The sequence below is a fragment of the Ochotona princeps genome, chromosome 1 (genome assembly GCF_030435755.1).
Source record: "Ochotona princeps isolate mOchPri1 chromosome 1, mOchPri1.hap1, whole genome shotgun sequence".
In the NCBI taxonomy this organism is placed as follows: Eukaryota; Metazoa; Chordata; class Mammalia; order Lagomorpha; family Ochotonidae; genus Ochotona; species Ochotona princeps.
In genome coordinates this window covers 90,068,407-90,095,948 of record NC_080832.1, presented here as the reverse complement: position 1 = coordinate 90,095,948, position 27,542 = coordinate 90,068,407, and the positions used below count along the sequence as shown (strand labels likewise).

At 39.4% G+C, this 27,542-nt stretch overlaps 1 protein-coding gene across 1 annotated transcript in view; it reads right to left on the bottom strand.

Annotated features, from left to right (window-relative positions):
* LOC131481299 (protein eyes shut homolog) overlaps positions 1-27,542 on the bottom strand; it is a 1,058,324-nt gene that overhangs the window by 715,888 nt on the left and 314,894 nt on the right. The window lies entirely within an intron of this gene.

Sequence of the window (27,542 nt, the reverse complement as noted above, 5' to 3'; positions counted from 1 at the left end):
TCATGGTTTTCATAGCAATTTCATAGCAATGATGTTTTTTTAAGAAACCCTAAAAGCTAAAATTGTGCATTTGTTAAGAAAATATTTTTTGAATATTTGTATACTTCAGCTTAAAGTTGTTGATTAGACTAAATAGTTCCTGAATATTATCATTATGATTTTCGACTTCACTAAACCATATCCTTAAAAATTTCCTTAGCCCTTTGTTCTGGAGTAGTTTTCAACTGAAGGGGATTTTGGCAATGTCCACAGATATTTTTAGCTGGCACAATTCTGATAGAGAAGGGGAACATGATTGAGGAATCCAAGAGCTAGAAGCCAAGCACACTGCCAAGGATATTACAGCCCACAAAGCAGCCCCTGCAATAGGTCTTAGGAAATCCACACGTCAACAGTGCTGAGGCTGAGAAATCCTCCTATGGCGAGATGGCAAAAAACAAAGAAATACACTCAAGGTGAAAGGAATACCTCAGTATCTCCATCTGCATTTCAGCTTTCATCCAACATGCAAGAATTGTTAAGATCGTGTAGTGAACAAAATGCAATCACAAAGGTCATCAGTTCTTTGTTTTTCAGAATATGTTAGAAAATTATTTTCTTCTAGTCAGAATTTGTGGTTAGTGTATTGATACTGTTTGCAGAATATAGTGCTTAGGCTATTCATTTTTTAAGGACTCGTTTTAACATGGCAATGTTGCTATTCCAGCTTATTCAAAACGCTTCTAAAATTATATTCTTTGTTCTAATTTAACATTTCTAGACACAGTTTTTACTTTTTTACTAAATTTTAATTGTTCAGTGTTCCAGTTTGACTAAGTCTCAGGAAATGATGGGAGTTTCCTTTTTTGGTTTTGTTTGGCCTTTTAGCCCTAAAAAATCATGGCTATGTTTTTGAAAGAGTAATGAAGCTATTTCAATATTAAATATGTGCATAGAAAACATTTAAAAATATGTATTATTTGAAAGTAAGAGAGGAGAGCAAGAGGCAGAGATAATGAAAAAGACTGATTATTCATTTGTTCTCTCACTGCCGTAATGGCCACAACACCCGAGGTAGCCCTAGGGTGAAACCAGGAGCCAGGAACCCCATTCTACTCTCTCACAATGGGTGGCAGAGGCCCAAGACCATTCTCTCTGCTCAAGCTGGATTGAAAGCCCTGGCGCTCTGATATGCAATATCAGTGTCACAAACCGAGACAGCATTGTGTAACATCAAAATATTTTTGTTTGTTCTGCTTAAACACTACAAGTTACATCTCTCCAAAGCCATTGCTATAATATTCACTGAACAGTGTTTAAATAGAAGTTCATGTAAAAGTTTTAGACAGAAGTTCAAAGGGTTAGTCACCAGACTATAGAACCTCAATTTAAGGATATTTAAGAAATGAACATTGATTAATCTTCAAATTATCAATAATACAAATTAATTAGATTTTAAAATATATCCCCATTTAATGACAATTGAGTGGAACTATCTTGTATTAGCTTAGAGTGAAAAAAAAACAGTATCCAATTTTTACTCTAATTTCCCCTCTTCATCTAAAATATAACTAACTTCATAACCAGAAGGTTTTTAAGTCTTACATTTGAAAAAAGTGAGGAATTTCCCAGATTATTAACTTAAACCTTCAATGTTCTATAAATATATGCTTATGTCCCAAAATTAAGATTAATAACACAAGTGACATGCTATCCAGTATACAACATATACTATTTCATCTGAAGTAATACTTGTATTTGCTCTAGCCAGACTCTCTACTAACCAACTATTAGCAAGGTTTCAAGTCAGCTTTTCAAGTAGATAAATTCTTCTCCACATGTTGTACAGCTATCAAAGGTAAAAATCATTCTTCTGTTTCCAAGTTCATGTAATAGGTAAACATACCACATATATGTCACTTTTGTCAAGGTGTACAGTGCAAACACTTTAATTTTGTGCATGTGTATTAATGATAAAACAATAGTATCATTGGAATTAGATATTGAGTGAGATGGCTAAGTTTATACATAAAATTATTAATTTATGCTATCAAAGTGTCTAATTTGTTAGTTAGAAAAGGCCAATGGGCATCTAAGTGTTCCCATATTTCTAGGTTGCTACTGAACTTATTTTCTTTGGACCTAGAGCTTATTAAAGACATATGGTACCAAAATTTGACATTTAATATTTACTGTCTAATCCAGAGTACAGCATTCTTTGTACTTTTTTTTTAAGGTGATGAAAAAGAATTCTTGGTCTCTAAAGAACATCAAAGTCTTTTCAAAGAAACACTAATATAATCAGCGTAACATGTGAATCTTGATTATAGAAGACCCACAGTGATGTGTAGTTAGTTTGGAAATACGAATGTTGAATCTCTCAGAGATTGGCAGGTCCATGGACATGAAGAATGAAGGTTTGACGCAAATCCTGAACATAAGGAATGTTAAAGTTATTTTAAATTAAAAAACAAAAGGTATTAGAGGCCTAAAGAATCACGGTCACAAAGCCTACTAGTAATTACTAGCCTGAAAGTATTTCATCCCTGTAGGTATACACAGATAGCTGTTATTTGATATATTTTTATTTAGGGAAAGCTCAACTTTATGGGAAATATGAATAAAGCTCATGGCTTATACGTATCTGGAATAGCAGTAGATGAAGAGATAAATGCATATGATCAAAACCAAGCAGACAACAAAAATCATAAAAATATACTACAAAATTGCTTATATAATGATTAAATCACTTTCCATTTAAAAGAATTCATTTACTTGTGTACTTTTTCTGATACAAAAACTATTTCAAAGTGCCTTGCATCACACAAGCTCACAGAAATAATGGAATAATCACATAGCACTGATTTATCTCATGAAGTTTTCTAATTATTTAGAAGATAATGTATCTAAAAAGTTGTAGAAATGGATTAAACATTTTGGACGTTTTTCTTACAATGTTAAAATGGAAAGTACTAGCTTTTAGGAACTACTTTAAGATGATTCTTGAAATTGCTATCAGAAATAATTTGAGGGAACATTTGTGCAGAAAGATGATTGGACTATCCTTTGAGTTAAAATTTTTACCTCATTTTTCTTTGTAATACATACTACCTGTTACAAAAGAACTGTATCAATAGTTTTAATCTCAAAGAAAAAAATATCATGCAAAAACCTTTAAAATATGAACACACACACACTCTTATGTGATATCCCTTCATATCCCAGATTAATATGCGCAGTTGCTATAGAAACAATTTCTAAGGAAACAGGAGAAAGAAGTGTAGGTATTTCAACCATCAGCTATGTGCTGAGTTAAAACAACAGTAAGCAAATAGGTACTAGGTTCTCTCTTCAACTTGGAGGCTCATCAATTAGATTTTTTTAAAAATGGAATAAGGAATAAATGCCATGAGCTTTATTTGAGAAAGATTTCATGATGAAATTATTTTTAATGAAACTTTCTACAATCTAATTAAAACCATTAACAATGTAAAAAAACAAGCATGTAAGTATATATACTGGATATATGGCCATTTGATCTGAATTTGGCATATCCCCCAAATTTGAGATGATTGAAAAATTTTAACTGGGAATATGTGAAGGGATAATACGTTTTAACATTAGGAAACAGTTGGTATGAATTTGTAATTGAATGAAATCCTAGTCAGTATATTGTGACATGAAGAACCTGAGAGTACATGATTTATTGATTTATGCATAATCTCAGGCCTTCTTAAGGGAACTGGATGAGAATTCAAGTTTCCAGAGGCTAAATTAAATCTGTTCCACTAAATTTATCTCAAAACTTGCCTTTTTAAGTCATGAAATTTATCCCATTTGTAATCAACATCAACCTCTGTGCTCAAGAATAAAAATGTATATTCATGAAGCAAATCTTCATTGTACTTGTGCATTTGAAAGAAAGAGCGGCAAAGAGCTGTCTCCAATTAGCTGCTTTGCTCTGTTAGGAAAGTGGCACAGAAAAAAAGAAGAAATTGGGCACCAACTCACAGCCAAGTAGAATTTATTAGAGATAAATTCAAAGAGGTGACCAGGTACAAACATGCAGACACAAAAGCGGAGTCCTGGTTTTCAGCAGGCTGGGCCTTTTATAACTTTATGATCTTGGGGTGTTCTAGAGGTGGGGGAGTTTGGGAAAATGGGAAAGTGCATGGCATTAGAATAGATTTTCAGGGGGCATTTCAGCCTTGGTTGATCTGGAAGGAAATGCAGAAGGCTAATCTGGTACTCAGAAATGCAGAGCAGAACTGCATTTGCATACCGCTTTGGGGAAGTCTAATAGCTGTGAGCCAAATGCAAATGGCTAGGCTGTTCTATAGAAAAGCAGTGCAGAAGGTCTAAGATTGCTTTTGGGAATTCTAATGGTTCCAGAATTCTGATGGTTGGGAATTTCTGATGGGAATTCTGAGGAGTGCCCATAATTAGAAAGCTGAAAACAGAAGTTTAGCCAGGACTCAAGCACAGGCATTTGATATGGGAAGTGGGCATCTTAAACACTGCACAGAATGCCTGGCCTTAAATTTTGCTATTAAGTAGATTCTCTTCTATTGTGTGCTGAGAGCAAATGGACAACTGTATGTGGAATTACAGGCACACTACTGCAAAATAAGAAGGGTCATGATATGTGTGTTGTACAATAGATCTTACCCTAACAAAGCAGCGAGTGTATATTATTGATCTGTGCTTACTACAGAACAGAGAGGCTGTTGTGAAGATAAAATGGGAAGTCCATTGTTCTTAGTTCATTCCTAGAACATAGGAAATTCTTAATCTATTTAGCCAATGCAATTTGCAACAAAACAAAAAATCAATAACAAAACAGTGTTTATTTAAGTAACACCTGACTCCAGCATTTATAATTTGTCCATTCTGTTGCCTGCATAGCCACTGCCAATCATCTACCTTTTCATTTACACTCTTTCCCTTTTCTAAGTATATATTCAGATCCCTTCTGAAGACTAATATTCTACTTCTATCTCCATGCATTAGCCAAACCAGATCCTAAGGGAGAAGGATAACGATCATTGTTATTAATCAGGAAGCTAAATGTTGATTATTCTGCAGTACTACAAAAATCAATTTTCTGGATTCTCATGCACTATAATAAAAATAATATTAATCCTTCCAACAAACCCATTCTTTGACTAACATTCTCCTTTGAGAGTATGCTTTTTGTCTCTTATAAAATATAAATCTGTGATTGTGTGATCTGTCAATAGAGAGCTTCTATGAGCAGACCTAATTTTAACAAATCTGCCCTTTAAAAACAGGCCTTTGTCCGCAGCTGCAGGCAACTGCCTAAACTGCCTTGCACATATGCAAGTGATGTACTGCTAAAGAAAAGCAGCCAATAGCTGCAGACATTCTGAGTTTGACTATTGCCCACTCTGTGTTAATTATACCAATGTGCTAACAGAGTTGTTTATTCTATGTCATGCTGCTGCTATGTCATAATGGGTGCAAACCAATAGGGGCCACCTCTCCACCATCACCACTTCTATGATTGCATGGGAGTAGGATATGTATTGCTATAGGTTAGGAGACTGGGGATTGGTCAGTATGGAGGCCACTGAGGGCTTGTTTTACATATACAAAATTATTGCTGGGGGCCTCCATGGACCAGTACATGTAGCACCCACAAGTAACTGAGGGAGCAGAGACAGGGTGGATCAGAAGAGGGAATCTGAAGGGCCTCCTGGGTCAGGCCAAAGCCTCTGCACGCTTGAACAGGAGCTGGGACAGGGGCAGGCTGGGCTGTGTAAGGGTGTTCAGTGGTGTTCCTGAGTATGCCACATTACCCACCAGTGCAAGTAAGAGTTGGGTCTAGAGGTAGGCTGAGCCAGGTCACAGCATCTGCTTGTGCACACAAGATCTTGGTTCGGTGTGGAGATAGAAGGGGTTCTCAGGGTCTCCTGAACAGGCACAGCACATACTGGTACCAGCAAGTGTCAGATTTGGGAGCAGGTTGGGCAGGGCCGCAGCACCCCCAGGTGCACATGAGAACTGGGTGTTGGGGCAGACTGGACCAGGACATAGCACCTGCTGTTTCATGTGGGAACTGGGGTTTGCTGCGCTTGGCTGTGCTGGGATGAACCACCTATCTGTGTGAGCAAGCTGTAACTGGCGGTGTGCCTGGAAAGGGTGTTCAGGCACCTATATAAAAGTAAAGGTCAGGTCTGGGGGTAAACTGGTTGGGCTGTAGCACCCATTGGTATGCGGGGGAGCCAGGTTTGGGTGCTAGCCTGGTTGGAGTTCTTTGGGGGTCATCCTGACTAAGTTGTAGCATCTGTCAGGACACTTGAGGCTGGGTCTGGAAATGTATTGGGCTGGACTCAATGGAAATGTAGTGGGCTCTAGTGCCCACTGACTTACACTAGAGCCATGGCTCTTTGGAGTCAGCATGATGGGCTCACTCCACCCAATCTTCATTCTCAGAGAATACCACTCAGACATCTGATGATTTGGCCTTGGAGTACATGTTGTGGTACTAGGCTGCCCCTATTGCTGATTCTGTGTAATGAAAGACAACACAAAAGTCAGGACAGTCAGCCTCTCTGGTGTAACAGAGGACCTTGAGTGCCTCACCAAACATGGAAAGAAAACCAAGTTAAAGAATGCTATGGATCAAGATCTCCACTAAGCATATAAGTTTGTGGACATATCAAAACACAGCCAGCCAGCAATTATGGGAAATGGTATCTCATAACTGGTGCAATAAAGCAAGCTCCATCTCAGAATTACTGAAATTACTCCAGTAGCACCCTCAGGACATTCTTTGCCCCATCAAGGTCCCTGGAATGAAATCAGGGGACCATCTCTGTCCCCTGGCTCTGATGTGATCTGGCAGCAAGGAGTGGTGCAACAATCTCCCCCTCCCCCAACTCCCTTTAGGTCACAAGAGGGAGGGTGGGGTTTTTTTCGCGCACCTGCCTTCCTATCTATCCCCTCATTCTTTCACATCCAACCCAGAGACTTGCATGGGTCTGCAATCCCCTCACCTATATAATATTTTAAAAACATTTAACAATAAATAAATGTAAACTGAAGTAAAACCAAAACAAAAGATTGAAACAACAGGTTTTTGTTTGCAGCAATGACACAGGAGGAAACCAACAGAATCCAGAGGGTGAGAAGGAGGTGACTGCAGGCACTTGCTCTCTTGTGGAGGGAGGAAGTCATGAGACATGGACCCAGGAAAGGCCACCTGAGCTGAGAGCAATGCCCAAGTGACAGCCTGTAGGAAAGCAGATATGGCATTCTCAAAAAGCAAGGACACAAATTCTTTTAAGAACCAACGGACTTAGAAGATTTCAAGTCCAAGAGAAAACAGTTATTTAGAGTAGAAATTTTTTTTTACACTGAGCTAAGTTTTATGGTCTGTATAATTTGCAAGATCATATATTTATGTTATCTTAAACTACCAAATTTGTGGCAATTTGTTACATACAAATTGAAAAATAATAAATACACACACACACACACACACACACACACAAAGACATCATGCTTCTTGAACAAGCTCTATTCTCTAAATTCTGAAGCCTGGGAACCCAATCTTTAAGACTTCTTTGATGTTGGCTAACCTCCCTAGAAGTGTCATATTTCTGTCAGCTGTAGAATTCAAATTTGAACTGGAAATACACCAGGGTTGATTATTCTGCAAAGACAAAGTACACAATCAACATCTCTATTCATGAAAAAATTCGGAGAAAACAATATTAGGTCACAGTTCTCAGAATTTTAGATGCACTTTCATCATATAGCCTCAGACCCAATTTGATCTCTAAGTCAGATTCTCAGAGTAAAAAAGAAAATATCAAGGGTGTTATTTCTTAAAGATTTATTTATTTATTTGAAAGGCAGAACATGAGAGAGAGAAATGAATAAAGAGAGCGAGAGAGAAAGATAAAAGATTAGCTTCTGCTGGTGAAACATGGTCCAGACCTGGGGGTCGGACAAGCTGGGCAAAGTAGATCCAATGGTTGGCTAATGTGTGGGTTGGTAATGGAATGGGATCAACCGGGCAGGACTGAGCTAACCTTACTCATAAGCAAAATTAGAAATCAGGATGGACTGCAGGTCATGCCGAGCTAGGCTCTTGCTCCTACTGGTCTGTGTGAGCCAGGGACGCTAAGCCACATCATGTAAGGCAAGGGCTGGGACAGGTGAGGGACTGTGCCAAGCTGAGTCAGAGCAACCACTGGCATGCGCATGATCTATGGCTGGGAACAGGCCGGATTGGGGGGCTAAGAGAATACCCTAGCTGGGTTGAGGTTATCACAAAGGAGCATGTGGGCTGGACTGGGAGCTGCGTTCTGATCAGGATACAGTTGTAGTCTCCTTTAGCACAAGTGTGGACTGGGACTGGATGCACCAAGCCAGGCTAGACTCCAACACCATCTGGTGCTCTGGAGGACCAGGGGAGATGTGGGACGGACAAGGCTAGGTCTCAACCCCTACTGAGCCATGTGTGAGCTGTGTGTGGGTATGGACGAGCCATGGCTGGGCTGAAACATCCAACGGTAAGAACCAGATTGGGTTGAAGTCCAGTCAGGAAAGGCCACTGTTCCTACTGGAACAGGAGGTGAACTGAGTAGGGCTGGCCCATGGACACACTGATATGCATGAATTCTGGCATTGGGAGAGGTACTGATGGAGGAGCCTGGGCAACTCCTCTGGCAGGACACAGTCCCTGCAGGTAAGTGCAAGAAGCATGATAGGAAACAGCTCAGAACAGGCCATGGAAAGTTTTCCGGTGGCATACATTTGGCATGGGTCGGGGGCAGACCAGGCTGAATCAGTTCACATCAGCTGCTGGCAAATACAAGCACCAGAACAGAGAGTGTGGGTCGAGCCAGGCTCAGTCATGACACAAACCAGTGCACATTACGGAATGCCAAGGTGAGGTGACCTGTACCAGATGCGGCCGCAGCACCCAACAGCACATGTGAGAACCAGGAAGGGAGCGGTGGAGTCAACAGGGGGAATATGGGGGTGAGCCCTTGCTGGACAGCTACTCCCACTGGAGAGCATGAGCTGGGATGGGGGCAGACCAGATCAGGCAGGGCTACAACACCTGTGTGCCTCACGTGGACTAGATCAGGGAAAAGCAGGCTGGGCTGATTGTTGCTACTGGTGCAAGCATAAATTAGAGTGGGTGAGGGTTGGTTGGGCTTTGCTGCAGCATCAGCTGGCAGAAACTGGCACTGGGGGCTAATTCTGTCAAGTCAAACCACAGAACCACCTGGAGAGTGCATAATTCAGGAGTGGGAGTGGCCTCGTAGGGAAATAGTGGGCTCCTCCCTCTTGGGTTACCACTTCCACAGGAGGGGACGGAAACTAGGACAGGGGCAGGGGTGGCTAGACAGTAGGGCACCCAACAGCATGTGTGTGGGCTGGACAGTGGAGCTGGTTGGGTTGAACTAGGCTTCAAGGCTCATTGACATGTATGAGAGCTGAATGGGATGTGGGACAGACTGCACTAGTTTGCTGCACATACTGGCAAGCATGGAAACCAGAGAAGGGGGCGGGCCTGGTGGGGGTTGTTTAGGGTCGCTCTGATTAGGCTGCAGCTCTCACTGGTTTATGTGAGGGCGAAGAGTGTGCTGGGCAGAGTCAGGCTGGACTGCAACATGCATAGGTTCCAGTGGAAGACTGGCTGGAAATGGAACCAACCCAGCAATTGCAACCACCAGCTGATTCGGGTGATGGACTGTACTGGGTCCCGCAATTGTAAGTACACACATGAACCTGGTCTGGGTTCACTTCAAACAAAGTTTCTTTAGGGATCCTCCCAATCGAACTGCCGGATTCAGATCCTTAACCATGAAAAGACAGAGGACAGAACAAATCAATCAACTACACCAGCCATATGTTGGCAGTGAAAAACAGGGCAAATGGAGACTCTAAGATGGATTATTCAATCAGGATTCTTCAACGACCTCATCATGTTTGGAACGGCGAGATTGGCAGAAATTCATAACCACTTTAGCAAGACCCTTGGAGCATGCCCCACATTGGGGACCTGGGATTGGTGGGAGACTGGGTGGAGCTTCTCTTTTTACCTCCCCCTTTATCCCAGATATAGAGAACAAATGTGGACATTATCGTCTTACCCACTTTCCTGTAGCCCTTTTTCCTCTGTGCCCTAATTAACTATGTAAAAATTGGCAAAAATAAAAGAAAAAAGTGGAAAAAAAAGATGAGCAGGACAATCCATTGGTTCACTTTCCAAATGACTATGAGAGTCAGACCTAGGCCAATCCAAACCCAGAAGCTTCTTTGTGTCTTCCACAGGGGTGCAGGGCCTAAGCATTGGCTTTGTCTTCAACTATTTTCCCAGGCAAATTTTTAGGATCTGGATCAGAAGTGAAGCTGCTAGGACTCAAACTTGTCCATATAGGATGCCGGCATTGCAGGCAGCTGATTTACCTGCCATGCCATAGTTCTGGCCCTTCAGGGTATTATTTAAAAAATTAAAATTCACACATGACGTCAGTTTCCCTATCATTGCCTCAAGTGTATTGTGGCTACTTTCAAACAAACAAACAAAAACAAAAACGATTGTGAATATTAGCAGAAACTTACATGATTCTTTAAGTTGTTTTCTAATTTGTCTTACTTTTTAGAAATGCAGTCTTTTTTTCTTATGCAGAAAAGCATTTGAAGTAACAGAATTGAAAGGATAAAATTTCTCCTGTACTGAGGCTATAGAATATTTCAAGGATTCACAAGCAAAACAGATGGCGGAAGTATTGAAGATGTGGCTTAATTTGCCGTTTCTGAAGGTAGAGTGATAGATCAGCCTGTCTCCTACAACAAGTTGCTATTTTTTTCCCTAGGAACTAATGCTTCTTCAATGCCCTTGTCTAAATTCATTTCATACCAAAGAACTAGATATTAAAACTCCAAGGAGCTTAAATCAAACTGAAAACAAAATAAATCAAAAGATAGGTTGTAAGTTCAGCTGTAATTAATTATGTAGGAGACAGAAAGTTTTTAAGGTAAGTAAGGGCATAGAAGGTATGTCTACAATTTAAATCTATATGTATCTATCTAAGAAAATCCATATATGTTAAGATATATAGTTCCCCCAATAAGTGACTGAACGTTAACTCTGCAAGGTAGAAATGCTTTAATATAAACACAATATTTTAAAGTATCATTGAATCAGGATTATTAATATGGTTAGTGTAGGCAGCAGGTAAACATGTCTAGGCTGAAATATTAAAGTGGGAATAAAATGCACAAATGGGTCAAGGATATAGGACTGAAATGATTCTCACAATTATAAACAATTTGTTGTCTGAAAGAATTTTGATATAATATTTTTGATTAGCAAAGTGGAGTAAAGCTGATAATTTTAGTTGAAATTTGGAGCTATATAGTGCACTAGGAATTTTACTGTCACAAGTATCCCCATTATATAACTTAAAAATAAGTTTTCAAATAACTTCATCATTACCTTTGTTTCTGTTTCAGAGCCTCTACATGTAAAGTGTTGCTGTATATGTTTGACTTTAACATTAACAGCTCTGTTCAAACTGTTCACACAGATAATCTGAAGTTTACAATTAAAGTATTGATAATGTTTGTATTATAAGATAATGCTATAGCTTAGTTTCTTGATTGTGATTTGGTCAATTAAGAAAAAGCTCTTGATGGTATAAATGAGACAAAATGGATTAACATAAACTATCACCAAATATTGAGTAAAACTAAAGTCAAATTAATAAAATGCAAATGAATAGACTTAAGATTTTATGCAGATAAAATTTAAAATTGTTATCTTTTACAATACTTCATGTGTATACACACACATTCTTTCCATCTCTTCTTTCACATCCAAGTGAACACACATAAGCACACACACTTGCATTTTAAAGTTTGTAACACTTTGTGATGAATTTAAAGTGAGAATGATTTTGAAATAATTTGCTTCTGCTGCTTCTATTTTCTCATAGATGGAAAAGATTATAGTGTCTGATTAAGTGTCATTCCTAAGATGATAATTGCTTGTTTATTTAATTGATTGGTACTTCCAATAATGTCTTCGAGAGTTGTGCTAGAAACTCATTTTGCTTAGACTCTTTCAGGTGGCTTTTTCCAATGCTTGTAAGATTTATGCATCATTATTTTTGTAACTATTTTGTTTCACTTTTCACTTAATTTCTTAAAAGTATTATTTCTTGGGCCCGGCGACGTGGCCTAGCACTAAAGTCCTCGCCTTGAAAGCCCCGGGATCCCATATGGGCGCCGGTTCTAATCCCGGCAGCTCCACTTCCCATCCAGCTCCCTGCCTGTGGTCTGGGAAAGCAGTTGAAGACGGCCCAAAGCTTTGGGACCCTGCATCCATGTGGGAGACCCAGAAGGAGTTCCTGGCTCCTGGCATTGGATTGGCTCAGTTCCAACCATTGCAGTCGTTTGGGGAGTGAATCATTGGACGGAAGATCTTCCTCTCTATCTTTCCTCCTCTGTGTATATCTGGCTGTAATAAAATGAATAAATCTTTTAAAAAAAAGTATCATTTCTTAAAATTTGTTTCTTTTGACCACAAAACATGTGCCACATTCTCTTCTACTAACTCACATTGTTCTGAAAGTACTGTTGACTGAGAAAGAACTATTCTGGTGTTGAGGCACAATGGGTTAAGCCATGGGTCAGCAACACAGGTATCTCATCTGTGCGTCCATTTATGTCCACTGTGGATCCAATTCTCTCCTAATGTGTCTAGGAAAGCTGTGGAAGCTAGCCCAGATGCTTTTGTCTTTGGCAGCCATGTGGAAGACTCAGATTGCCTTCTAGGCTTCCGGCCTCAGCCTGGCCAAGCCCTAGCTATTGCGGCCATTTGTGGAGTGAACTTCCGTACCTCCCTCCCTGTAGTTGTCTTTCAAATAAAATAAAGAAGTAAATCTTCAAAAAAGGAAATAAATATACCAAACACCTCTCTGATGAATCCTGTTTGCTTCCTGAATACTTGTGTTTTTATTTGACTCTAAAATTTGCTTTTCTAGGACCACAAGTCAATAGTACCATCCACAGGTACAATGATATTGGAACAACACAGGTGAAACATCTAACTTCTGTTCTCTTAAAAATATTTATTCAGAGGTAAGTGGGGGCAAGTAGATGCACACACACACACACACACACACAGAGTTATACGTGCAGGTCTTTCAACCTTTCACGTATAGATTCACTCCTGAAATGTTCACAACACCTAGGGCTAGGACAATCCAAAACCAGGAGCTCGGAACTCAATCTAGATTCCCTTAAGAATGATAGGCACATGAGCTCTTGAGCCAATACTTGCTGTCGCCATGTGTGCACACTATCATTTAGCTGGATTTAAAGCAGATTTAGAGCTTCAACACAGTTGGTTTGCTTTGGGAATCTATCTACATGTCCAAAATCCCATCTCAGCCACTTAAACACAAAAGCTAAACCCTACCTTCTATTTCTTAATCAGACTATTACAATTATCTTCACATGCACACAAGTTATGTGTTCCCCCTAATTTCAATAACTGCTTTAAAAGCAAGTATGTCTTATACTTTTCTGTTCTACCATGGCCGAAGTCTTTGGGCCTCTGTCACACATGCAGAAAACCTTGAAATTCCGGGCTTTGGGATTCAGCCTGGAATGATAACTTGGAAATTTTCTAGCAGATCCAAAATCCCTGTGAATCTCCATCGACATATCTACCATTCAAGTAAGTAAACAAATCTTACAAGCAGATTAGTAATGGATGGAGAAGATGTTTAACATGTTTAAGATTTCGTTCAGGAATGCTTCACCTCATTTAGGACTGTCTGGTTCATGTTCTTGAGTATTTCTGTACTATTAAAGAACAATGAAATTGTACAACTCAGAACATTTAAAAATCCAGGTAAACAGCCTGAAGAATGTGCCAGAAGTCTGTGCTAACTTGTGAAGAGGTGTGGGAGCACTTATAGCATTCATGGTTAGGCAATGAAGGAGTTGCAATAGGTGATCAACATGCAGATTTGTTTCATAAGCTGTGAACTGGTGATGGGCACACCTCTTTAGTGTTCAGGAGAACTTAGAATTTTTTAAATGTGATATGGTATTTTAAAATATGAATAACTACTCAGCCATGAAAAATGAAATTTTATCTTTTATAAACAAATTATTGCAACTAGAAGTCATCATGCTTAGTGAAATAAGTCTGTCCAAAAATAAAACCACAAATATATAACATACTTCCCTGAGCTGTAGCAACCAATATCCAGAGTGGAAAAAATGCAATGTATATGAGCAAAATTGACATTTTTGAGAATGATTATTTATAGCATTTGTCTATATTTTTGAGGAATTATGGTTTTTTCTTGTTTACTATTTGCTGAATTTACTTAATAGATGATTGAACATGCGATTACATTAAAAAACACGTCACTGTAAAAATTAAAACAGAAAGAAGGAGAAGGGCAGGTGGGAGCACTGAGTAGTGGGAATGGTGGAGTAGGAAATGTCATTGTGCTAAACCTTTTATATGAAATACATGATATTTTCACCCTATAGATATAATTTAAAATTAGAAAAACATCAAGGAGCGATTTTTCTGCCACCAGTGGAGTGAGTGATCTGCAAATAATCAGAACACTGGTAGCTAATATTAAAAAATAAGTACAACATAATGATTAATTATCAGCAGGTTGTAGAATACACATCTCAGCTCAATCAAATAGTAGTTGTAGTTTAGCACAGGTAACAGAGACTTAGTTTACTTTATAATGCTCATAAAATGGAGATACTCTGAAGGTTTTTCTAAACCATGTGAAGTGCAAAAAAAATGTCAATAGGCAGAAAGACAGAGAAGTATATCCCGATAGTTGCAATATAAGGATGGTCTCACAGCAAAATGACAGATAAGTCACTGCATTGTTGGGAGACATCTCAATGGCAATGTGATGGACTGCTGAAGACACTTGGAAGACACCCATTAAAAGACTGGAGAGGAGAACAATGGGGGGTGTCTAGGGGAAGGGAAAACCCCAATGCCTATTAAACTGTGCCATAAAATAAAGAATTAAAAAATAGAATTTAAATTCTTAACAACAACAACAAAAAGCATAAATATACAGGATGAGAAAAGGAAAATAATATTGGAAGTGTTTTTATTCATTTGTTCCCACTTAGATATTTTTATTATTTCACTATTTATTTACTTATTATTCTTTTTAAAGGCCTTGTGTTTTTATAGACTTTTATAGTCACAGAGAAATTAAGGAAAATACACCAAGAAAAAAACAGAAAGAGCCCATATACTCCCTGCCTTTACACAGCCACAGCTTCACATTGTATTTGTGGGAAATGAGGCTATGGCATTGAATAATATCAGAAAACCTTTAGTATATATATTCATGAAATTGTGTCTGAATCATATTAATTGTACTTTATGTTTAAAAAAATTAAAAAGAAATATCTGTGTATATGTCTTTTGCTGAAAACTGCAGTGTTTTTTTAAGCTGTGTTTTTTATTTTTGTCAGGAAAATTGGTAGCAGTCATATGCTCCTATATTTTTATGAAGTGTGATTATATTGAAGTCTATCATATATTAATATACTTGACATCTTTTCATTTGAGTTTTGCTGACAGATCTATGGTTCCTGTGGACCATAGTCTGTGTCATTTTAGTTTGCCAAACATTTATTATTTAATGGTGCATTAAGCCTTTTATTATAATGTAAATTATAAATATCTCAAAAAATGAGGGCCCGGCAGCGTGGCCTAGCAGCTAAAATCCTCACCTTGAAAGCCTCGGGATTCCATATGGGCGCCGGTTCTAATCCCAGCAGCTCCACTTCCCATCCAGCTCCCTGCTTGTGGCCTGGGAAAGCAGTTGAGGACAGCCCAATGCATTGGGACACTGCACCTGTGTGGGAGACCCGGAGGAGGTTCCAGGTTCCCGGCTTTGGATCGGCGCGCATCGGCCCATTGCGGCTCACTTGGGGAGTGAAACATAGGATGGAAGATCTTCCTCTCTGTCTCTCCTCCTCTGTGTATATCTGGCTGTAATAAAATGAATAAATCTTTAAAAAAAATGAAAAAATAAAATTTCAGACTAAGTTTGAAAAAACTGAATATATATAGTGCTAAAAAAATATAAGCTTTGTTTCATGACACTATAAGCTTTTGCTTAAAGACACCATTAGTAGAAAATTATAATTAAATATTTAAACCTGTTGGATATTGTAGATCTTTAAATCATTTTTTAATGAATGGAATTGCACACCTTCAAAAATTACTATAAGTTTCTAATCTCCTAAACCTCTTATGGTGAAGGTATTCAGAGACAGAGTTACTACAGATGTATTTAATTAAGAGGTGGCCATACATTTTAGAGTGGAACCTTAATCCGATATGACTGGTGACCATTGGGAAGATGGAAAGGCACACAGGGGGACAGTATGTGAGAACAGAGGAGGGATACAGTTACCAGCTGAGGATCCAGAAAGCCTGACAGCTACCTCCAAGATCTAAGAAACAAGGAAGAATTCTCCCCTGCAACTTCCAGATGGAGGCTGACTTGATTGATACTACCTTTTCAAACGTGCAGTCTCCAAATTTCTGACTCAGTAAAACTTTGTTTACGAAGCCAACTGATCTTGTCAGACAGAGTAGTCCTGGCAAATTAGTACATCACCCATTAAAATGTATCCATATTTCTTGCACTGGCTGTACATTTTCAATATAATTAAATCTCATATCATTAAGATCTACTGTTTTTCTTTCAATATTTTCTCATTCTACATTTTCTAATTATAGCCCCTTTTCTTTCTTAAGAGTTAATACGCATTATTCATTTTTTTCTGCTTATATATACTTCTGTTATATACACACATAAACACAAGTCTACACACACAGTGTTATAGTCAAAAGACATCACAGCTTTGATAACTGGTGTCTTAGAGAGTATAGGCAAGAAAGGCCTTTTCCAATTCAACATGAAGGCTCAAATTTCTAAGAATTAATATAATGCTAAATACATATTTCAGGCTGAAAATAACGCATTAATTCTTATAATGGTCAAGAGGCCATTCTGTGCCTCAGGACCATAGTGAGAAAACTCATTATACAATTACCAGATTTTTACATTGTAATAACAATTAGACACAGTTTTATATAGAAACAATTTCCTAAAAAAGACTAGTTATAGTGTGTTTGTATAAACTGGCTTGCATGATTTCCCTGTCTTTGTTTTCAGAGGCTTTTTTAAGATATTCCTAAATAATCTATTTAGTATATATATAGAATTACAGACTTATTATGCTCAGTGCTAATTGCTTCTCTATCCTGGAAGTAAAGATCCAAGAAGCCAAGGATAATTTGTTTTATATATATATATTGGTATATTGATATGTTAGTATGTCAGTCACACCATAAATAGAGTTCAGGAGAACAGATATTCTCAATAAAAGATTTTATCAAGTTATAATATGGATACTAAAGAGGAACAGATGTTATAGTAAGCACTATTCTACTTGGATAAGAAATCTGTGATGAAGCTTGAATAAAATACTATTGGTATTACATAATGTCTTAAAATGTTATTGATTCATGTTTAAAATGGTGACAACTTGTCAAACTGCACCACAGGCTTCAAGTATAAATAGGTTTGTGATGTAATAGCAGTATCATTTTATTTATTTCCTAAATACAAATGACTGACATTAGTAAATGAAACTGAAGAAAATCAGATCCTTAGAGAGGCAAGCACATTATCTCATTAGCAGAATTGTTTCTGTTGCCAAAAAATGTGTGCTTCATTTCTTCACTCCAATGTTATTCTACTCTGATCTCTAGTTTTGAAACTAGAAGTTATTCTTGACCTTCATAATATCCAGTGATGCAGTAAATCTTTGCCACATCATTTCCTCATCATGCCTCATACCATATTTGACCAGATCATTCCTGGTTCTGGAGTACTGACTTAGGTCTTAGAATGACAGATCTCCATCCTCACATTCCTACTGTAGAACTACATTCTATCCTGAACTTGGGCTCTGATGGGTCCTTGTATGCTTCCTGGGCATCCATAATTAAGTCCTGTTCTGGCTGATTCACCAGCAATTAACCCTGGCCCTTTGCCTTTATTGGTGATCTAACTGGATGTTTACTGTCTTCTGGTATTAAGTCACTTATCTGCCTAAACTCACACTAATTCATAATTTAGAAATAATTTCTTGGGATTATTGCATGTTTAGCCACTTAGTTATGTTTTTAGGAGCCACTTAGTCTTCCTTATTTTTTCCCTCAGTTCCAGTACATTCTTTACTGTCCCACAAGCCTATTTTTAAATCTGCACATTGGCTCACAGTGGATGCTTGTACATTTATAGCAGCTTTGACAGTGAGTTTGTCCTAGCCTTATTAAATTTGTGTGTGTGTGTGTGCATGTGTGTGAGCATTTTCAAGCGAGAACTGTTATAGTCTTTTCTGAAATTTGCATCATTATAAGAAGATTTGGATCAATTTTTATCTCTGTTAACATAAAACTCCTGTCCTGAAAGAGCCAAAATACTGCTGAGGAAAAATAGTAAAATCAACAAACAAAATCAGGTTTTACATTGAGTTATGCACAACGTACTATGGAAACGCTGATAAAAAAGAACACGAACATATTTGAAAAATTTATCAAAGTCCACTAAAAAAGAAGTGATATTTGATTTGTGACCTCAGAATACGGATTTTGATAAACTAAGTAAGTAAGTGAATTTATGGGGAGGTACCAATGAACCCCAGAAGGCAGAGATTTGCAACTGCATGACAGGAGTGAATAATAGTCGGCCATAAAATACGGTAGGGATGATTTTAGATGATACAATCAAGGTTGTATTTTATTTGGCGTTCTTAATACTATAAACTTATTCATAAAGCCAATAAAGAACTGCTTCAGTTTTTGAAGCAAAAGAAAGAAAATCTCCTATTAAAAATCCACTAAAGGTATTGTGGAAGATGGAAAACAGAAGAGAAACTAGAGGTAGTTAGGCCATTTTGGAGACTACTCTGTGAGCCAAAATGAAAATACAAAATCAGATAAGCTGACTGTGTGGATTCACATTGTGAGCATCTCAGAAGTTGTTTCCCTTAGGCTGACAAATCTATATAGACATAAATTTCATCTGAGTGATGACTCAAGGAACAAGAAGGGGAGAGAGTAATGTTACCTTATTTTTGGAACTTTATCTTAAGTTTACATTTGAGAGCAATTAGTAAACAAAATATTAATTAGTCAAAATTTAGAGAATCTATATTTCTAAACCTATTTGAATACACTACTGTTAAGTGTTCTATCTCCAATTTTGGAATTGTTTGTATGTGTGAAGCATTGTACTGTACTCCATGAAATTTGTAAATACAAAATGTTTTTGCCTCTTCTGCTCTTGCTCTGGCTCCCGCAGCAGCCTTTAGGGCTAGGGAACTTGAGCTAGGGGCTGGGGCTAGCAGAGTAGGCTTGGGGTCTAGGCAGGTGGTGGTGGTGGCATGTAGGGGGGTGGTCCCCAGATTAGCATGCAGGCATGGTGTGCTGGTGGACTGAGCTTGGGGAATCTTGTATGTGTATGAGTTCCTGGCAAGCAGAGGGGGTAGGGTTCTAGGCTGGCAGGACCAGGTCTGAACACCTGTGCATGCTGGGATTTCAGGGTGGGTTGGCAGGGTTTCAGGCTAACATGCCACTCTGCCAGAAGACCAGGTGGGAGAAACAATAAGTTCAAGGGCACAAAGACTATGGATTGATCAGGGAAGCGGGTATGGGATATGTAGGAAGGAGGCTGCTGAAGGAGTATGCTGTAGGTGAGGAATGACTATTGGGGGACTTCTGCCAACAAGGCCACTTGTACTTTCCAGTAAGTGAGGGGACTGAGATCCACAGGTTTCAAGGAGGATAACTGAATGATATTTTTGAGTCAGACCAATGCACCCGCCCATGTGAGAAGCCAGAGCTAGGCTGCTTAGCAACAACCACTACCTACTAGTGCACACAAAAGCTAGGGCTGGAGAGCCTACCTGGCAGGGCTGGACCACAGTACCCATCAGTGAGCACTGGGGCAGGGGATCAGTCATATTAGGCTGGTCCATGACACTAACCAACATGTGAGAGATCAGGTCTGAGGACAGATTCTGAAGGGGAATACGTGTGGTGACTCACGCCTGTGGGACTGCAAAATCCACGGGTTTTCTCAAGAGCTGCGGTGGTGACAGACCAAACTAGATATAACTATGGAACTCTCTGACACCCATGGGTGCTGGGGACTCTGCAGCACCCATGTGCAGGAGCCAAGATGAGATGTGGGTCATTCTGGGCTAGGCTATCACACTTATCAGTTTACACGAAAGCCAGGGATGGGGGAAGCTAGGTAGAGTTAGGCTGCAGCACCCACCAGTCAAAGTTGGGACTGGTTGCTGGTGACTCTATTCCAGGCTGTAGCATATGAAGGAAAAGGCCAAGCCAGGGGAAATATGCTGGGCTGGGTAGAACAATCACTGGCATGAGCATAATCTGGGGCTGGCAGCAGGCTGGGTTGGGGAGCTAAGGGGACATCCTAGCTGAGCTATAGTTCTCATTGGAGAGTGCAAGAGTGGAATTGGGGCAGCACACTGGGTGATCATGGCTACAGCTCCTTCAGCATGGGTGTGGACTGGGTCTGGGATGTGCCAGACTTGGCTAGGCTCCAGCATACACTGGTGCTCATGAGAGCTGGGTTGTTGGTGGTTGTGGCGGTGGTGGTGGTGGTATTAGACAGGCTGGACTAGGTCTTGGCACCCATTGAGCCATGTGAGAGCTGGATTTTGGAGCAGGACAGGAGAGACTTGGCTGTAACACTCAATAATAACAGCTGCTGTACCTGCTTGGACAGAAGTTGGGCCAAGTCAGGCTGGGTCAAGAACCCAACTGTGTATGTGAGATCTGTCACTGGGAGGTAAGCTGATAGAGGAGCTTGGGGAACTCATCTGTGAGAATGAAATCTCTGTAGGTGAATGCAAGAACTGAGGCTTGGAGCAGCTCAGATCAGGCCAGGTTATAGTACCCACCGACATACATCTGTCAGATCTGGGCCAGGAAGGCTGGGCCAGTTCATAGCTCCCACTGGCAGATGCAAGAGCCAGGATAGTGTGCAGAGTGGCCTGGTTGGGCTGCAACACCAAACAGTTCACATTAGTGCAGGGACTAGGGGCTATCCACTCTGGGCTTGGCTACAGCACCCGCCAGCATGAGTCGGAACTAGGGGTATGCCAGGCTGAGCTAGGCTTTAGCACACTGGTGAATGCCACGGTGATGTGGGCCACGCCATACTGGGTCACAGTATTCACCAACACATGGGGCAAGGAGGCAAGGAGAGCCTGGTAGAGAGGCTGCAGGGAGTCTCCCCTGCTGGGCCAGCATGAAAAGTTGTGACTGGGGATGGACCAGGTTAGCCAGGGATACATGTTGGTCTGCATGTGAACTGGGTAGGGGGAGATCCAGGCTGGGCTAACAAACTGTATCCAGAGTAAGTATAGGTTGGTTAGGCTTTGCTGCAGCATCAACTAGCATGTGCTGGGACCAGAGGCAAATCCTGTCAAGCTAGACTGCCACACCACTTAGAAAGTGCAAGAACCAGGAATTGGAGTGGGTCTAGTAGGGAAACAGTAGGCTGTAAGCTGATGGACTGCAGCTTTCACCAGTGAGCATTAGAACCAGGGCTGGGGGGTGACCCAAATGGGCAGGTGGTAGTACTCACCAACATAACCATGGGCTGAATAGTGGTGTCAGTCAGACTGATCTAGGCTGCAGCACTCATTGTTGTGTACAAGAACCAAGTGGGATGGGGTCAGACTTGACCAGTCTGCTGCACACAGAGGCATGTACATGAACCGATGCTTGGGGTAGGCCTGGTGGGAGTTTTTGGAGGTAGGCCTGCTGGGAGTTTTTGGAGGTAGGCCTGCTGGGAGTTTTTGGAGGTCGTTTTGACTAGGTTGCAGTTCCTGCTGGTGTGAATGAGGACTGAGTGTGTGGCAGGCATGGTTGGCCTAGGCCACAGCACCCCTTGGTTTGCTATGAGATGGGGCTGGGGACAGAACTGACTGGACAACTGGAACCACTGGTGTGTGTAGGCTGAAGTGGGTGACAGACTAAGTCAAACCCTGCAGTAGCTGGCACACCTGAGAGTCAGGTCTGGGGTCACCTCTGGTGAGGTTTATTTGGGGATCCCCAACTAGATCACTGGACTCAGAACTCCAACTGTGGGGAAAATCACATGATGTGTGGTCTGACCACGAAGTGTATGTGTCAGAACTGGGCCTGTTCAGTTGCTGAAGCCCGTAAGTGGACAGCACACCCAGTTGCACATGGGAGACATGACAGATCATTGCGGCCTGCAGAACATTTAGTACCATGAAGGGTAGAACAAATTGGGCAATCCTCTTGGCCAAGTTTTGACAGCAAATATCTGGGCAAGCAGAAACTCTAAAATGGACTATGTCAGCCAATGGACCTTGGAAGGAGTTCCTCAATCTTGGAGCAAAAAAATTAACAACACCTCAGAACTACTGAAACCACTTGAGCAGAACCCTGGAACTTAGTCCATATCAGCAACCCTGGAAACATGCAGTTAGGATGCTGGGTGTCGCCCCTCTCCCATTCTCTCCTGCCTCCCCCAGATACAAGAAGAAGAAAAAGAAAGTTGGAAACAATTGTATCATCTGCTTTCCTCCATTCTTCGATCCTTCCCATCCTGATCAGTGGTCCACATGGGCATCTGTCCTTCTCAACTATGTAAATATTATCAAAAATAAAACTTAAAAAATCAATATTAAGTGCTAATATTATTTTGATATAAAGTAATTTAAGAAAAGGAAGATCAATGGAAAGTTGAAAAATATGCTGAAGAGGACTCCACAAGAGCTGAGCAAGGGAGGAGATTCAGCAGGAAACTTTTGGCAGAGGGGGGAAAAGTACTGATAGTGGAATCATGGGAAGGGTCACAGATGTTACTGTTGAGCAGAGTGCAAAAGGAAAATGAGGGGTTATCTGTTCAGAAAAAATAAATATATATACACCATTAAAGCCGCTGTAGTATGAACCAATTTTCTTCATGACCTTTGTTTTTCATAATTTCCTTCTATTTAGCATTATTCTATAAGAAAAATTAAAATTTTAATTAGCATGAATATCTATTTCTTCTTACATTCAATGTCAGTTTAAATAAAAATATGGGAATCTAATTCTTAGAAATGCCAAAATTTCATAAATTACATTTTGTGGTTTATCAACTCATTTTGTTCTTACCATAACACAGTATACTCTGGCAAAATACGAACTCCATTGATTTTATTTGACTTCCTGACACATGCACATCCTAGCAATTTTTTTGTGGAAGATAGTTTCGTACCATTTCAACTTGTACTTCCTTTAAATCTACATGAACCCTGACAGCTGCTATTTGTCAAGTGTGGCATTCTTCTGAACACAAAGGTACACATCTTTGAAGGTAGTTCTTATCACACGTGTGAGACCCTCACAATGGGCAGATAATGAATGCCTGCATCAATTGCTCTGACTTCACATAAGCTCTGTGTAGAGTGGTTCAGAAGTCAGGGTACTGGACATGTGATTTCATAAAAGCATTCATTAGGTGTGAACTCTGACCCTTACTGGTTGCATTGATGGCTGATAGGGACACATCAGCCAAAAAAGTAAAATATATGCAACTTAGACTCATAAAAAATTCATATGTTTACATATTTTAGATGGAGGCATAGTTTTTTTTTCCATAACAGATGAGATGCTAAATATTTTAGGCTTTGTTAAACACAGTCTTTGAGGCAACTATTCAACCTTATTGCCATAGTCTCAAATCAGCCTCAGACAAAATGTAACCAAATGGATAGAGCTACGTTCTCTTAAAACTCAGCAGGTGTTGGTTCAGATTTGACCTGCAGGCACTAGTTTGGCAATCCTTAGGCTAGGTTTTTAATTTCTTGAAGGTCACATATTGTTGGGATGAGCATTCAGAATATTATTTATATGAAAAGTTTATATTATTAAACCATCACATTCATTCTAAATTATTTTATATAGAGTGTCAACAATACCACTCAATTCAGTGAATACTGGAAATGATAAGGCACACAATAAATGTGCTTGGATATCACAAACTAGCACAATTACGGAAACATGGAGCATTTTTCGGTGAGGAAAATACTGGGAGAAGTACAGAAAAAAAGCCAAGATTTTGCATTTAATTTCACTATTCATATGTTCTGAGTTTCTACCAACACCAACACAATTTACCTCAGTAAAAGCAGCAAAATTCCCACTAGGTCAGTAGTCAATGTAAATAATTTCAAATTGTCCAAGCAAATTATAGTAAAAAAAGAAAAAGGAGCAGGCCTAGTAAACTATGAGATGAATGTCAAAGTCAAAATCATTGACTAGATGACTATTAAAAATCTTACACTGACTCTTCCTTTGATTCCTGGAGAAAATGACTTTTACTCATTAAAACGTTGTTAACACTGCACTGTTTTTTTTTTAAAGCAGAATGTTACAATTTAGAAGAGAAAAATGCAATTGATAGGCAACATCCATTTTTGTACTATTTCCATAATCCACTGCTATTAGAACATTTGTTCCAATCATTAATACATACAATAGGAAATGATATTCAAAACGACTTGCCTAATGTCTTCATATAGAAGACAGGTAGTTTAGAGCATGGTAGACTGTTCTATAGTTCTAAAGGTTTAAGTAGTTTCCATGACTCTGACAGAATATGCAGCAAATGTATAATTGGAAAGAATTTCGTGTGTGTTTCTAAATAGACCATTGTGGGTTGTCACTTCCTATTTATATGGTCCTCACATATCAGGAAACTACAAGAGGCAGCAAGCATGTAACTCCGCATTCCCTTGCTGCGGAAAATTCCTCAATTTACATTGGGATAATGAGAAAAAAAATGACATTCCACATAATCTATCACAAGTTAGACAACATAGAACCGTAGCTAGAAACACAGTTCTTTGAATTTTCAGCACCCTTTGAAGTGCCTTATTGCAGGCTCTGAAGTACAGTGACAGCTCCCCTAAATTAAGTTCAAGTTGTCTCTTAGCTGTCTTTTAACTTGATCAGTCTGGCCTATTTTAACATGAAAGTAAACGAAGTTTAGGAGAAAAAAGGAATATGTTTTAGCAGTTTGGTATTATTTTTCTAAAGAAGTATGACACTACTATTTTCACCAATTATTAGAAAAAGAAATTTAATTAAAGCACCTAGAATTTTTTATCTAAAAAAACAGCAGGGTAAAGACAACCTTCTTTATAATTATTTCCCAACCAAATACAGTATGTGATTTGCATAGAATTTATGATGTATTATGTATTATATATAATGTGGAGGTGATCTAAAGTACATATGAAAACTTTGTAGGTTATCTGAAAATGTTAACCTGTTTTATTGAACAGCCTTCAGCATAAGCAGATTTTGCTACCTGAGGTTCTGGAACCAATCTCCCTGGATGCTGAAGTATGACTATAGTGTTCAAGCCTTAAAGTGCCTTTACTCATCAATAACATATCTCTACAGCTAAGTTTTCCTGAGAAATCAATTGAAAAGAAACTGGGGACTGGCACCATGGATTAATATGCTAATCCTTCACTTCAAGCACCAGCAGGGCACTGTTCTCGTCTTGGCGGCTCTAATACAGCTCCATGCTTATGGCTTAAGTAAGCAGTGGAAGAAGCCCCAAGTCCTTGGAACCCTGCACCTTCATGGGACACCAGGAAGAAGCTCCTGGCTCCTGGCCTCGGATCAGCTCAGCTCCAGCTCTTGTGGCCATTTAGGAAGTAAACCAGACATAGGTCTTTCCCTCTCTGTCTTTCTTTCTCTTTGTAAATCTCCCTTTCAAACAAAAGTAAAAATAAATATTTTAAAACATCGAATCAAATGTTTTAGTTTATTTTATACACAATTATGTGCATACAATGGCAAACACCATGCCTTGGAAATATCTCTCGTTCTAATTACATTTAAGCCTGATTATAGCAAGATTTAAATAACAGCACCATGGTTACACTGTGCTCACAGAAGAAATATCACAGAATAAGCCAGGCATACTTATACAAATAGGTAGGTATTAAGAGAATTAGTCTGACCACAACTTTGTAAATGATACTCCCATAAAACATATCCCACGTCTTCCAAAGAAGTGTGTGTTATCTGCTCTCTGAAGTGATCCTGAGCAATGCAGTGGATGAGGATATTTGATAATGCTAGTAAACGTCTAAGAAATGACCAAATATTATTATGTATAAAATGATTTGATATGTAAAATTGAAAGGAAGGGTTAATGAAAATGGATTTACTAAGATTATAACAGGCAAATTATGAGCTTGATTTCCTGGTAATAGAGAATTTTGGGTCATTTGAGAAGGGAGAGAGGGAGGAAAGGGGAATAGGAAGGGAGGGAGGCATAGAGGAGGAAAGAGACAGGTAGAGATCTTATTTTTGGTTTCATTCCTCAAATGGCCACAATACACAGGTCTGGGACAAGATCAAAGCTTGGATCTAGAAACACAACCAAGCTCTCCCTTTGAGTGACAGGAAATGAATTACATGTGATTCCATGTGTATCTCTGCCTGGCTCACAGGAACTACATTGGCAGCAATTGGAATTCAGGAACTGGAGGCAGGTCTTGGGCATCAAACTCAAGCACTCATGTATGCCATGTGGGCATCTGAAATAAAATGTTTTAAAACGGTCCATTGCTTAGCTGAAAGTCAGAGTTACAAACAGAAAAGGAGAGAGAGAGAGAGAAAGAGAAAGAGAGAAACAGAGAGAAAAGAGAGAATTTTCCATTGGTTCGCTTCCCAGATGGCTGCAATCTCAGGGCTGCCTTAGGCTGAAGCCAGGAGCAAGCAGCTTCTTCCATGTCTCCTGTATAGACTGCAGGGGCCCAAACATTTGGGGTATCTGCTGCTGCTTTCCCCAGGCTATTAACAGGGCGATGAACTAGATATGAAGAAACTGGAACACTAAGTGGCACTTATATAGAATACCAATGTTACAGGCAACAACTTAACCTATTACGCCACAGTGCCAGCCCCTTAACTGGCTTCTCAAGTATAAGAATAAATACTTCTGCCTACACCTGTAGTTTTCTAAGGATTACTATGTGACAATTTTTTTTAAAGAAGTTTTAACTTAGCTGTATGTAGCAACAACCTTGAATGTAGGAAGTGAAATATTAAGAATTATTTTTGAGACATAACAATTAAACTGCAAGCTATCCACTTGGAAAAATATCAGAAGCTATTTCATTTAAAAATGTAATGAAAATGACTGTAATAGCTGTAGGAACTTTTGAAGAAAAAGCCTACTGTATTAGAAGTATTAATGCAACAATTTGGTTTTTCATAATACTAAATTGTCAGCCACATGCTATACATATCTAAATGCTTTATTTACTCTGAAGCAAAAACATTCAACTACATATAATATGCAAAAATATCTATAAATTTCTCTCTGAAACCATAAATTTCT